The sequence below is a fragment of the Pseudorca crassidens genome, chromosome X (assembly GCF_039906515.1).
Source record: "Pseudorca crassidens isolate mPseCra1 chromosome X, mPseCra1.hap1, whole genome shotgun sequence".
NCBI classification, from domain to species: domain Eukaryota; kingdom Metazoa; phylum Chordata; class Mammalia; order Artiodactyla; family Delphinidae; genus Pseudorca; species Pseudorca crassidens.
The window spans coordinates 43,164,289-43,177,278 of NC_090317.1; the positions used below are offsets into that span (position 1 = coordinate 43,164,289).

A 12,990-nucleotide genomic window follows, 5' to 3' on the forward strand; every position below is an offset into this window, starting at 1 on the left:
ACTGGTGTAGAATATGACAACTTTTACGTATGAAACGGGGAGAAAACAAATGTATGTTATATTTCCTTATATTTTAAGAACTGTACAGTTAATACAAAAGATGATAAAAATGCGTACCTATAAGGGGACAGAAGAGCAGCCCAGGATGCAAGCCAATGACGTAGATTCTCTTAAATATGAAACCTATATTACTGGCTCTATGCACTGAAAGGGCAAGAAACAATGACCAACACAGTAGTAATCAGCAACTGTAGTCCCTAGACTGAATTTCCCACTAAAAGGAACCAGGCTTCCTTGGAGAAATGCCTGATTTTTGGTCTAGGTAAGGATTGTACCAGGTGAGTCTGGACGGAACTCTCATACCAGAAATTATATCAAAAAGACTCATAACCTCAGGGCCTCCCATTGGCCAAAGATAGAACAATTTGAACATCAAAAACATTAATGACTATCATGCACTAAAACACGTCAAATATAGAAACATCTATGACACTCTAAAAAAAAAGCCAACAAAACCAACTCACTGCTCACCTTTGAGAATCCTAGGGAAACACCTGATTTTTGAAAGTGCAAATATTGCCAGTGAACTGTATATACACCTTGCCTTTCCTGTGCTTGTTATACCTACACATAGTTGTTGAGGGAAGAATTCTTTTATAAAAGAATTTCCGCCAATACATGCAGAAGCAATTAAAGAATTTGTACGTCATGCTTTTGCAACCTTTTATGAAATGTAGCTCTAGGCAATGATCATTAGAGGCTGCAAAAAAGGGATGTGAAAAGCAGATGGGAAATTTTATAAAAGCTGTGTCACAGTATCTCTGAATTTGCCTTTCCTCACTTGTAAAATGGGAACAATTCTATCCATATTAGACAATTACTGTGAGGAGCAAAAGGTCAATCGGGCAGATGATACATATAGTGCTGAATAGGGATGAATAGTCTTATCTCATACCTGACCTTCCTTTAAAGGAGATTCCCTTGATACAATCCAAACAGCATGATTATAAGACAATAATGTGGAAATATTAAATGGAAGGGAAACGTATAAGTTTTCATTACGTATTCACTTCAGTGTCATTTCTCTGTGCTGGAGTCATTTCTCAGATAATTTAGGAGAAAGGAAAACTGACTCCAGCATTTCCATTGGGTGTGTGAAAGAAAACCATTGGTCCATTTCACATTATTTCATATCTTTTCCCATTCCACTTTTAATAATTATGTTAATTTCTTAAGAATAACATGTGTACTCAAACGAACTTATCTATCAAACAGAAACAGACTCACAGACAGGGAACACACTTGTGGTTGCCAAGGGGGAGAGGGGGTGGGGGAGGGACGAATTGGGAGTTTGGAATTATCCGATGCAAACTATTTATACATAGAATGGATAAACGACAAGGTCCTACTCTATAGCACAGGAAACTATATTCAATATCCTGTAATAAACCATAATGGAAAAGAATGTCAAAAGGAATATATATGTGTAACTGAATCACTTTGCTGTACAGCAGAAATTGACACAACATTGTAAATCAACTATACTTCAATAATAATAATAAAAAAAGAATAACATGTACTGTAACCCAGCAAGAATGGGCTTTGCAGAAGAACACTACAGTAAATCACTGGGGGCCAGGCACATCATAGGTTCTTGGGTAAATCGTTTCCCCTATGCTGGCCATTTTTTTGGATAAAACCTCTCAGATGTAGAGGCTAATGAGATACCATCTGGTAAAGCACTTTTGAGACCTTAGATGGGATGGAAGAAGCTATTATTTCTACGTAATTACTTTCCAATCTACACTTCAGATATTATCATACTCTGTGTTGAATGAATTCAGTAGGCATAAGTCCTTGCATTACTTTGTACTTGAATGGCCATTTGTGAATAGTCTTAGGGTGGTTGGAAGGGAAAAGTTATATATTAGGGCAGGACCTCTGGCCCAGAAAATCATAGGGACTTATCTATTGTGAATGCATGCATTTTTTCTATCTCATGCATTTTCCACAACATTCCTGGAAGGTAGAGAATAACATATCTTTACATCATGTTGTAGCTGGAGAAACAGTAATGTACAGAGGTTAAGCAACTTGGCTGGGGGTCATCCTTCTCTTAAGAGGAAAAGCAGAGACTGACACCCTGTATGTCCAAGTGCAGACTGCATGATGCTCAGCTGCACATGACACCGTATTCAAATAAGTCTTGCTTTCCTGCTGACCTGGGTCACTTCTGAAATCTATCTTCACTTCCGATGCCAGGCTGATAGTCCTGCTTGTATTTATTCAAGTCGGTGAACATCACTGTACTTCAATTTCCTGTTCTGTAGAGACAAGGGAATGTGGTTAGGTCATTAGTGTTTGAAAGTGAATTCCCAGACAACATAAGGAATATGCACAGTATAATAGAGGGACAGGTGTTATGCTGAGGATGAATAATTGAAGGAACAGGCTCCAAATGCATGAAGGTCAAAAGTTCCTGGATTCATTAATGCATATTGATAAATCAACCTGTGAAAAAGTTGTACTAAGTGAAATCCCCACCAGCAATATCAGACTTTGTAGGATTCCCCATATGCACCCCCACACTGGAAATTCTCAGTAGTTTATTGTTACACTTGAAAAACATGAACATAGAAATTCTCTTATTGTCATCAGATTTAATTGGATAGTAAGGTTATTTAAAAGTATCCCTAGTATGCAGACTCTTCTGCTAATCATCATTTGCATTAGTTATTAATGCAAAAAGGTCCAGTGACATCGGCAACCTAACAAACCATGAGTGACGGCCTTATAAGCCAGCAAGTTCTCCTAGGGCTACTGCCTGCATGAAGGCTCCAGGGTGTGTGTGTGTGTGTGTGTGTGTGTGTGTGTGTGTGTGTGTGTGTGTGTGTGTGTGTGTGTCCTCTGGGGCCTCCTAAGGACAATGTGTATCCCTAGAAAGAGATTGAGAATATCTCTTTGTGATATATGTTGAGTTCAAGTTTAGAGAGGAGCTGGATCTGCTCGTTCTTGAGTCTTTCGAAATGGCACAAGAGTTGGACCACAGCAAGCTTCTGAGCAGACAGTAGTCTCGTTCCCCCAGATGGAAGGCAAGCCTGTCTGTGAACTCACCTGCTCAGGTCAGGGATGGATCCCTCCAGGACATAAGGTGTGGCAGTCTGCCTAAATGTGCCTCTGAACACTGAAGTTGAGGGCTCCCATCTTGCAGCTGTCAGTTGCAGAGCCCTGAGAAGCTGCATCCTCTCAGCCACCCACCACCATGGGCTCAGTCATCTGCATGAGGAGCTCTGCACTCAGGGATAAAAATCCTTAAATTCTTAGCACATCTTTGACACGTCGTGCATTCACCTATTCATCCGTTCATACGTTTAACAGACATTAAGAAGAAACTCTACACTATCCCTTCAGTAAGTTTTAGGTTTCTCCAGAATGGTAACAAGGAAATAAAGTGTGGGAAGGCTGGTGTGGTCAATTCAGATGTTAAATCTAAGAAGAGATAGATCCTTCTCATTAAGATTTCAAGCTGCTCAAGTATCTTATAAATGGTGATTATAGAACATCATTTAATGCTGTGGGCCTCTGTCCACATCTCTGGTTACTGACCTCTTTACATATATATTCTGCACTCTGCAACTAAAGATCTACAATGAATTCTTGATACTCAGTTCACATCCCCCGACCTCCCCTCCAACTCAGTCTTCATCTCTCATCTAATGGGGACGTCCCTCCACTCCTCCACTGAAATTTATCTTGCCAAAGTCAACAACCACCTTTTTGTCACATTTATACATCATGAGTGTTGAAATGCATGGCCAAATGGAGACAGAGGTTTCCCTAGCCAGGATACAATTAAGTTGCTTGTCTACAGACAAGGATTACATTGCAAACTGATACTGGCAGTTACCTGAAATCTAGAATTGTAAAACACCTTGCATGGAGACCAAGTCAGGTAATGGGGAAGTGTGTGCTATAGACAGTAGGCTTTCAAATGAAGTTGAAAATGTCCCCCACATGTCTCATACTTTTGCATCATTGAAAGGGATTTTACAAATAGGTCTACAGCAGGATAACAATGTTTATTAGGGTCTCCTCACTAGACTCTGTCTCACCTGTCTTTTTTTTTCTCACGGTATTTCCAATTATGGAATGAAATCATCTGAAATTGTAATGTTGTCTCACGTGTTGAGGGGCCGTATGGCCCAGCAGTTCCAGTTCTAGTTACACACTCAAGAGAAATAAAAACACGTCTACATAAAAACTCGGAGAAAAATATTCATAGTAACATTACTCATAACACCCAAAAAGTGGAAACAACTCACATGCCTATCAATTGATAAGTGCACAAGTAAAATTTGGCATAGTCATACAACAAACTATTATTCAGCCATGAAATGAATGAAGCACTGATACATGTACAACATATACGATCTTTGATACCATTATGCTAGTGAACAAAGTCAAACATAAAAGACCAAATACTATGTGACTCAATTTATAGGGAATGTTCAAAATAGGCAAATCCATAGAGACAGACAGCAAATCAGTGCTTGCCTGGTACTAAGTATGGGTACGGGGCTTCAGTGTTTTCAAACATTATGGAAGTGTTGGGAACTACAGAAATGCCTAAAATTCAGTTATGGTGACGGTTGCATGCATTTACTAAAAATCATCACACTGTACCCTCAAAGTGTGTGAACGTTATTGCCTGTAAACTTTACCCAAAGAAAGCTGTTTAAAATTAAAAAATTAAAAATAAAATATGATGTTGGCCTGGTCTTCTTTTGTACCACCATAACAAGCAAGTTACATTCAGGACGGACGTAGTTAAGGATGGTGATAGGAGTTGGTTATAAGGATTGCCATCCTGATAATTCCCTACCTTCATTCCTGGGCCTGGATTTAGGAAGGGAGAGCGAATGAGAAGCAAGGCCATGAAGGGGTTGAAAGAAACAGAAGGAAATGTGGTTGTCAGTGCGCACACACACACATGCACCCATACACTGACACACTCACACCATATATATTCATACATCGACCAGGCTGCGTTTTGAATCCTAGGACTCTCACAAGAGAGCGCAATGTGTGCTCAAAGAGGACACATTCCGCTCATGTGCAAATAGCCACATGAATCCTGAACTGTGCCCTTCAGCGCAGTTAAATGCCATCCACACAGCCTTGACAATGGGGAATATAAGGAACACTGAATTCCAAATGACACGAGGTTGTGAGACTCCATTATGTCTCATCCATAGGATGGAATTCTAGTCAGGCAGCAAAAACGAGTTATAGTGACGACAAGGAGAGAGGATTTGTTGCCTATCAGATTAGCAGCGATTCACATTATTTCTAAAGTGTGCAGAAACAGGAATTTTCATATAGTATTGTTAGAAATATAAAATAGTAAGAGTTTGTTCAAATAAAAGTTTTTTCATTGTTTTGAAAGAACACTTCCAGAACTTATAAAAATGCTTACTAAGATATCTGCATGTATATGAACAAGAATGTTAAGCACACTATAGTTTGTAATAGAAAACGTGGTAAAGGAACTATATTTACATCACTAGTACTGGAAAAGTGAATTCTGGAGCATTCATATAATGCAACAACCAGGGCAATATAAAAAAAATAAGTGAAATTTTATTGTCAAGTAACTTAAAATGTTATCACAGAAACTCATCTACATGGAAATATGGTCACAATAAGTGCCAAGGTGGGTTACAATGATCATAAATGACAGGGATCCAGTTTTGCTTATATAGGTGTATACCTCTTTATCCAGAGGTCTTTAAAAATAATAAAAAAAAAACCTTTCTGTTAAAACATAAAAATAAAAATGGTCTTTCTGTTGAAATCACATAGAGCTTTCCACTCAGCATAGAAAGAGGCTGCACTTTCTGTCTAGATACCTCAGTATCCCTGTACCTGGAGTGTGTCCCTTTTCCACCCAGACTTCCAGAAAGCTCTCTGGATTTAGGCCTTTCGCTCCCACATTCTGGCTCAGCGATGTTCATGCTGCAGTTCGGTCCACTGTCACGAGGTGGCACCATCGTACCTCCATTGTCAAACTTCTCTACAAAGACGTTCATTCAAAGAGCAAAAAAATACCATCCTCTTCCTCAAAACGCAGCCCATGAACCTATGTATAGAATGATTCTAATTTTGCCTGAAAAACCTGTTAGGTGTAAAAGAAGAGTGTAAAAACATATACTCCGGGTCTTGAATACGAAGACGAAATAGCAGGTGGCAGTAGCGTGTTGGCAACAGTCGGCTGTTGAAGGGCTTTACAGGACTGGTGGGAGGTGGAAGAGAGAATGGGGCTCCAGAGCGGGGTCTTGGCGGCTGTGCCCAGTGTCATGGACAGGGTATGACAGGGAGTGGGAAAAGTTCTGGACAGACTCTACGGGGTGGGTGGGGGTGGAGGGTGAACACCCTACTCTCTGGGAGGGACCCCCCCACCCCACCCCCCACCCCCCGTCTGCAGTGTGGACACTTCAACCTACACTTAGGAGATACCTCAATAAACTCGATGTTCTTTTCGGGTCAACAGCAGATGGGACTGCTCTAGTAATACATCTAAGTTTCACAAACATAATTAGTGTCTTAGTAAACAAAACATTCCAAGATCTTCTTATCCTTGGCCTCATGTGCTCATTTTCTTTGTGAAAGAAAAATGGAGGTGGAAGCCACCTGCTGGCCAGATCCAAGATTGCAGCTCTGAGGCTCCGACCAGGGAGCTTGGCCGAGGAGAGTGAGGACGAAGTTTGGGCTCTGGGTTAATGGTGTTAGCCAGTGTTTTCCGGAATTTTTCACTTGCTGGTGGCAATTTCTCTGTATCTACCATTTTTCTGGCATATCTAAATCTGAGATAGGAATCAAGCTCTGGTCTGATATGAAGATAAAGATTGTGAAGTGGAGTGTACAAGCCATAGGACATATAGAAACACACACATACACGCACCGTCAATTCAATTTTAAAAGCTACTTTGTTCTTCTATAAAATTGAATGTAATGAATGTTTATGACGTGAAGAATGTATGTGCACACATATGTGCACTATCATCTTCATCGTCAAGAGGGATTTTTGGGTGAGTACCCATGGGGCCACAATATCAGGGGAGTGTAAGATGCTCACTTCTCAAGCCTTGGAAGCCCATTTTCTCAAAGGGAGGCTGCCCTGTGTCCTCTCTCTCCTTAGGGCAAGGGATGTAACTTCATTTGAATCCTGCCACTTATCTGGAGAGGTGCTGTCGGTTCTATGAGCCTGAGCTTTGTTGTCTATGAAATGGGACTCGGGATCCTTTTGTCACACAGCCATCCCAAGGAGAAAATGAGAAAACCTGTTCAAAGTATATGGTACATTGTGGGACTTCAAGGGCTCTTTAAAAGTCAAGGCTCAGTAGCAGGGGCTGGCTGAGCCTTAGGGCTAAGGCAGGCACTGTGGAAAGGTGTTTTTCATTCTTTCTCCTAATGAGAATGTAGATATGTTTATGAAGGAAGCAAATCTCTCTCTGGTATGCCTTGAGTTCAAAGTTTTAACGACAGAAGGATCTCTAGCTTCTTGGGAGACTCAGAAGCTCCTAAGAGCTGCCCAACATCGTGCCTCTGCGCCGACCCTAATCCAGTTCCCCATGCTGGGAAGACAGGCTTGCCTTTGACTCACCTGGTGAGCTCAGTGAGAGATGGCACCAGGGCAGCAAGCCGTAGTGTTTGCCTAACTGCTGCTCCTGGACTGCTGCGCATGTTAATACGTTTATAGGAAAATTCTAGACCTGTCTCCCATTCAACAGTGCAGGGGTCCTCAGATCATGTCGCACCAGGATTTCAGCCACCTGCTGCCTCCCTGAGAGGCAAAGATCCACAAATTACTACCATTTCTTTGACACACAATTATCCATTCTTCCTATCACTCATAGCTCAATATATATTGAGCTCAAAAACCCATACTGTTCATTGGAGGCATCCCATTAACTCTAAAGTGGAAATAAGAGGGAAATATGGGAAATTTCTTTCAAAGGTTAAATCTGAGATGACATGACTCCTGCAATATTAACTTTTGCACTTTCAAGGAACTGAAGATGTAAAAGAAAATCCCTCTTTGGACCCCTTTTCCCCATTCAGTCACAGGCCTTCTCTCTGTGTCTGTCTCTGTCTCTGTTTCTCTCTCTCTCTCTCTCTCTCTCTCTCTCTCTCTCTGTCTGCCTCTGTTTCTCTCTCCCTTTCTCCCCCGTCCTTCAAAATCAAAGTTCCAGAAAGCATTTTCTGCATTCCCGGTTAACATTCTTCACTTCCCACTAACCTCTTATCTCACTGCACTATTGAATCTTGCAATGAACGTGCTCTCACCAAGGTCACTAGGTCCAGCTATTTGTATAAATATGTTAATACATGAAAATTGCCTTAATGACCTCCTAAATTATACATGCTATGCAGACTGCTTCTGTTACTTAACAACAAATCTTTGACAGTTTCCCAGGCTCTGGAGCGTGAGGTACAAACCCAAGCTGTCCTGTTCTCTAACTGTGTAGTCCTAGGCCAAGTTCTCCCCGTCCCTCAGTTTTTCATCTAGAAAATGGGGTTGAGCAACTGTATCTACCTCTTAGGGGTGCCTGGAGCATTAAATGAATCAATACAGTAAAAATCATTAGGAGTTTAAAAATTTAGCCATATTTATTTTATTTATTTTTTTTTTTTGCGGTATGTGGGCCTCTCACTGCTGTGGCCTCTCCCGTTGCGGAGCACAGGCTCCGGATGCGCAGGCTCAGTGGCCATGGCTCACGGGCCCAGCCACTCCGCGGCATGTGGGATCTTCCCGGACCGGGTCACGAACCCGTGTCCCCTGCATCGGCAGGCGGACTCTCAATCACTGCGCCACCAGGGAAGCCCGCCATATTTATTTTTTGCATATATCTTTATTATCATTACTATCCCCACAGGCACACACAAAAACATAGGATACAGAGTGGTGTTTATTCACAATCAATGACATTTGGAGTATACGGTTAGTGTGTGTGTTTGTTTCCTAGGGCTGCTGTTACTAATTAACAGGAACTTCGTGGCTTAGAACAACAGAAATGCATTATCCCATAGTTTTAGAGACCAGAAATCTGAAATCAAGGTGTCGGCAGGCAGCGGCCATGGCTCACGGGCCCAGCAGCTCCGCGGCATGTGGGATCTTCCCGGACCGGGGCACGAACCCACGTCCCCTGCATCGGCAGGCGGACTCTCAACCACTGCGCCTCCAAGGAAGCCCCAGAGGAGAATTCTTCCTTTCCTCTTCCAGCTTCTGGTGGCTCCTGGCTTCCCTTGGTTTGTGCCAGCATAACTCCAGTCTCTGCCTCTGTCTTCACATGGCCTTCTTCCCTCGGTGTGTGAAATCTCCCTCCTTTCTTTTATAAGGACATTAGTCATTGGGTTTAGGGACCATCCTAAATCCAATCATCTCTTGAGATCTTTAACTTAATTATATCTGCAAAGACCCTATTTCCAACTAAGGTATGGGGGTGTTATGATTTCGAAATATTGGGGGCACCCAATTCAACCCACTACAGTGAGATAAGTTATAAAATTAAGTGTAAGATGAGATCTTATGATTTGTATGTAAATATATAAATGTATGCATACATGTATAAATATACAATACCTGCATAAGTATAATTCTGGAGGAATATAATGCAGATGAAAACATTAGAAGGGCTTTTTTTAAATAAAATATTTATTAATTTATTTAAAATAACAATGATAAAACCATTATATTCAACCTATAAAATTAACAGAAATAACATTTTTATGAAAATAATTATACTTCTAAAATGAAAATAGTAAGAAGAGTAGCATTGTTTTATACTTTGGGCAAATCTCTTTAATGTCTGGCATAATAGGAGATAGTGGAATTCTCATACCTGCTTCTACAGTCAGACTATTGTTATATGTTGCTTTGGTTGAGTCATATAAGAAAATCTAGCCTCACACAAATATGTAGCTGGAAAAGGGGAAAGTATTTTAACAGCCTTGTTAAATAGTTGTGGATTTTCTTCTTTGCTGCTACATGAAAACTCAGCAAGAACTTCCTTCCAAAGAGTTCACTATGGAAAGAGGGGGAAAAGAGTAACTTTATAGTGGAGACAAACACTACCTCAGACAAGTGTGATCAAGGTTAACATCAACAGTGTTAAGTCACATTGATCATATGTGCCCTTGATATGATCTGATGAAAAGAGCACTTGACCTCTGTGGTCTTCTTCCCAAAGCCCACAATTCCAGTCAAATCATGAGAAAAACATCAGACAAATCCCATTCGAGGGACAGTCTACAAAATAACTGACGAGTATTCCCCAAAACTGTCAGGGTCATCAAAAAGAAGGAAAGTCTGAGAAATTGTCACAACTAAGAGGACTCTAAGGAGGCATGATGACTAAAGGTAATGTGGTATCCTGGATGGGATCTCTCTCACATAGCTCTTCAAATGTGCAGTCGGCAACGGTTCCACAGGCTTTATTCAGCCGCAGCTCTCTGCCTTGCACTTTTAGAATCCTTGGTCTAGTTAAATCACTTTGTTTCTGAGCCAGCTCATCAAACAACTTATCCATGACAGCCTCCACATTAGCTTCACTTGTGAGATAGTAGAGTTCTCCTGCAGCAGGAAGTTCCCTTTTCCGATAATCTATCCCAGAATCTAGCTGGACCATATTACAGTATTCCAGAAAGAAATACAGCATTGCCCACATACATGCATTCCTCTCTCTCATTGCCTCAGAGACCTTCAGGACAGCTATGAATGGTACAAAGTTAGCTCTTTGGGGTCCATTTTAATAGAGAACATCTGGTGGCCTGTTGGATGTTGCCACAACAACGACCCCATTTTTTTTTTTTCGGTACACGGGCCTCTCACTGTTGTGGCCTCGCCCGTTGCGGAGCACAGGCTCCGGATGCGCAGGCTCAGCGGCCATGGCTCACAGGTCCAGCCGCTCCGCGGCATGTGGGATCTTCCTGGACTGGGGCACGAACCCGTGTCCCCTGCATTGGCAGGCGGACTCTCAACCACTGCGCCACCAGGGAAGCCCGACGACCTCCATTTTTGAACAGATTTTCAAAAAGCTGTTTCAGAATCATGGCATCAGCAATGTCAGTGACCTGAAATTCATCAAAGCATAAGAGACATGCTTCTTCACTGATTTCTTCAGCTATAGGAGCTATTGGATCGTATGATTTAGCCATGAGTCCTGGTTTCCTTTATGGCAAACTCTGTTTAAGGCGGTGTATTCTTTTGTGAGCATCTAGCATGAAACCATGAAAATGAACCCGTTTTTTCCTCTTCATTTCCACATAAGTATAAAACATGTCCATCATCATTGTTTTCCCTGCACCTTAGAAAGAAAAGGCCTTCTGCCTCTATACTGTATCCTTTAAGGTCCTCATGTAATTCCCGCAAACACTGTATGACTCTTCTGTGATGTTCATCGTCCTTTAGCTCACGAGCTTTGATCAGAAAGTCACAGAGGTCCAGTGGTCCATGACAAACAGCTAAAGCTTTTGAATAAACCTCTGTAGCAGCAGTTGGAGACATACTCTCGGGGGTCTGAACTGTATAGGCTTTACAAAAGGGGTTTCCAGGGGCGGTGACCGAAGGGGCGAGAGCAGCAGCCCAAGCCCTGCACCCAACACATCTTCCTCTCAGCCGGCTCGGCGCTAAGCGCCTAGAAGGGCTTTTCTTCAGATGGTGGGCTTTGAGGTATTATTATCTTATTTCCCTTTGTATGTTATCTATTTTTAACTGTAATAAATTCCCATTGCCCTTGAAATTATACAAAATATTAAAAAGGCTGGAGAAACATAAACATTTTCTGCTCCAAGCACAGGGAAGTTATCCACTTTAGTAGGGGAACATCCCTGAGGCACAGGAAGGGAGACAGAATGTTGCAGGAGCCCCTTCCACAATATAACAGGACACAGGTCTCCAAATTCCAAACCACACTGATTAAGATCTGTTGTTTAAACTTTTGCCCAGCTAACTGAGAAAAAACCATGGGACGTTAGTTTTATTTCGCTGTGCCCTGATGAACAGTAATGTTGAGGGTCTTATCAGATGAGAAGCACTAGTGTGCACTAGTTAGGTGTGGGGCTCAGCTGCCACGCAGAACTGGTTCATATCTTAATCTTGTGACTGGCTAGCACTGCCATCACTGTGCCTCAGTTCCCTGATGGTTACAGTTCAGAAACAGTAGCTTCTCCTCACAGGACGTGGTGGGAATTAAATGACCAAGTATAGGTTTAGCACTTACAACACTGTAGGGCCAGAGGAAGTCAGTAATAATATTAACCATTCTTATTATTATCATACCTAAATTGACCATTAGTGCTTAAGGCCATTTTATTATTATGTGGGCTTATACTGATTGGCTTGAATTGACCTCCATAATATGATGTTTGTAGAAAAAAAGCAGTTTACAAAACCGTATGTAGGGTATCATCTCATTGCTCATCTTAAAAATGCAGGTTATATTTGCATAACAAAATTTCTGAAAACAAATATACACTCACCTCTTAAGAGTACTTATCCATGAATAGTAGACACCAAGGTTTTCTAATGATTTTTGCTCTTTTTATCTCTTCTTGAGATCCCCAAAGTAACATGGGGTTATAGATAGTTTAAGAGAAAGGGACATTTGACTAAATGGGATCACAGATCATTATGGAACAATACTTAATTACCTATTTAACCAAAGTGACAATAAAAGAATTTAAAAGCAAATACAGCAGGTTACATAGTTGTGAGCAAAACGTAGCTATTTTAATACTGAGAAGACTGTTTTCTTATGTAATTAAAGACATGATAAACACAACATGAAGCACAGGAAATTATTTTGGAAAGAGAAAAACTATCACCTTTCTAGGCAGATTATTTAAAAGGTACAGAAAAACCTTTCCCAATCTCTTATCAAGAGCAGACCTACAGTCAAAGAAACCCTGTCTTCATAGCAGATGAAAGAA

At 41.3% G+C, this 12,990-nt stretch overlaps 1 long non-coding RNA gene and 1 pseudogene across 2 annotated transcripts in view; both read right to left on the reverse strand.

Moving 5' to 3' along the window:
• Positions 1-604: 604 nt before the first annotated feature.
• Positions 605-12,990, reverse strand: part of LOC137216746 (uncharacterized) — a 50,628-nt gene continuing 38,242 nt past the window's right edge. The window contains exons 5-6 of one of the 2 annotated variants that reach the window (XR_010939840.1): positions 3,115-3,290; positions 605-2,324 (exon numbers count right to left, since the gene is read on the reverse strand). This is a non-coding gene — a long non-coding RNA (uncharacterized lncRNA). The remainder of the gene's footprint in view (positions 2,325-3,114; positions 3,291-12,990) is intronic. The other variant, XR_010939839.1, reaches the window with a different exon arrangement.
• LOC137217246 (AFG1-like ATPase pseudogene) lies at positions 9,649-11,734 on the reverse strand (annotated as a pseudogene).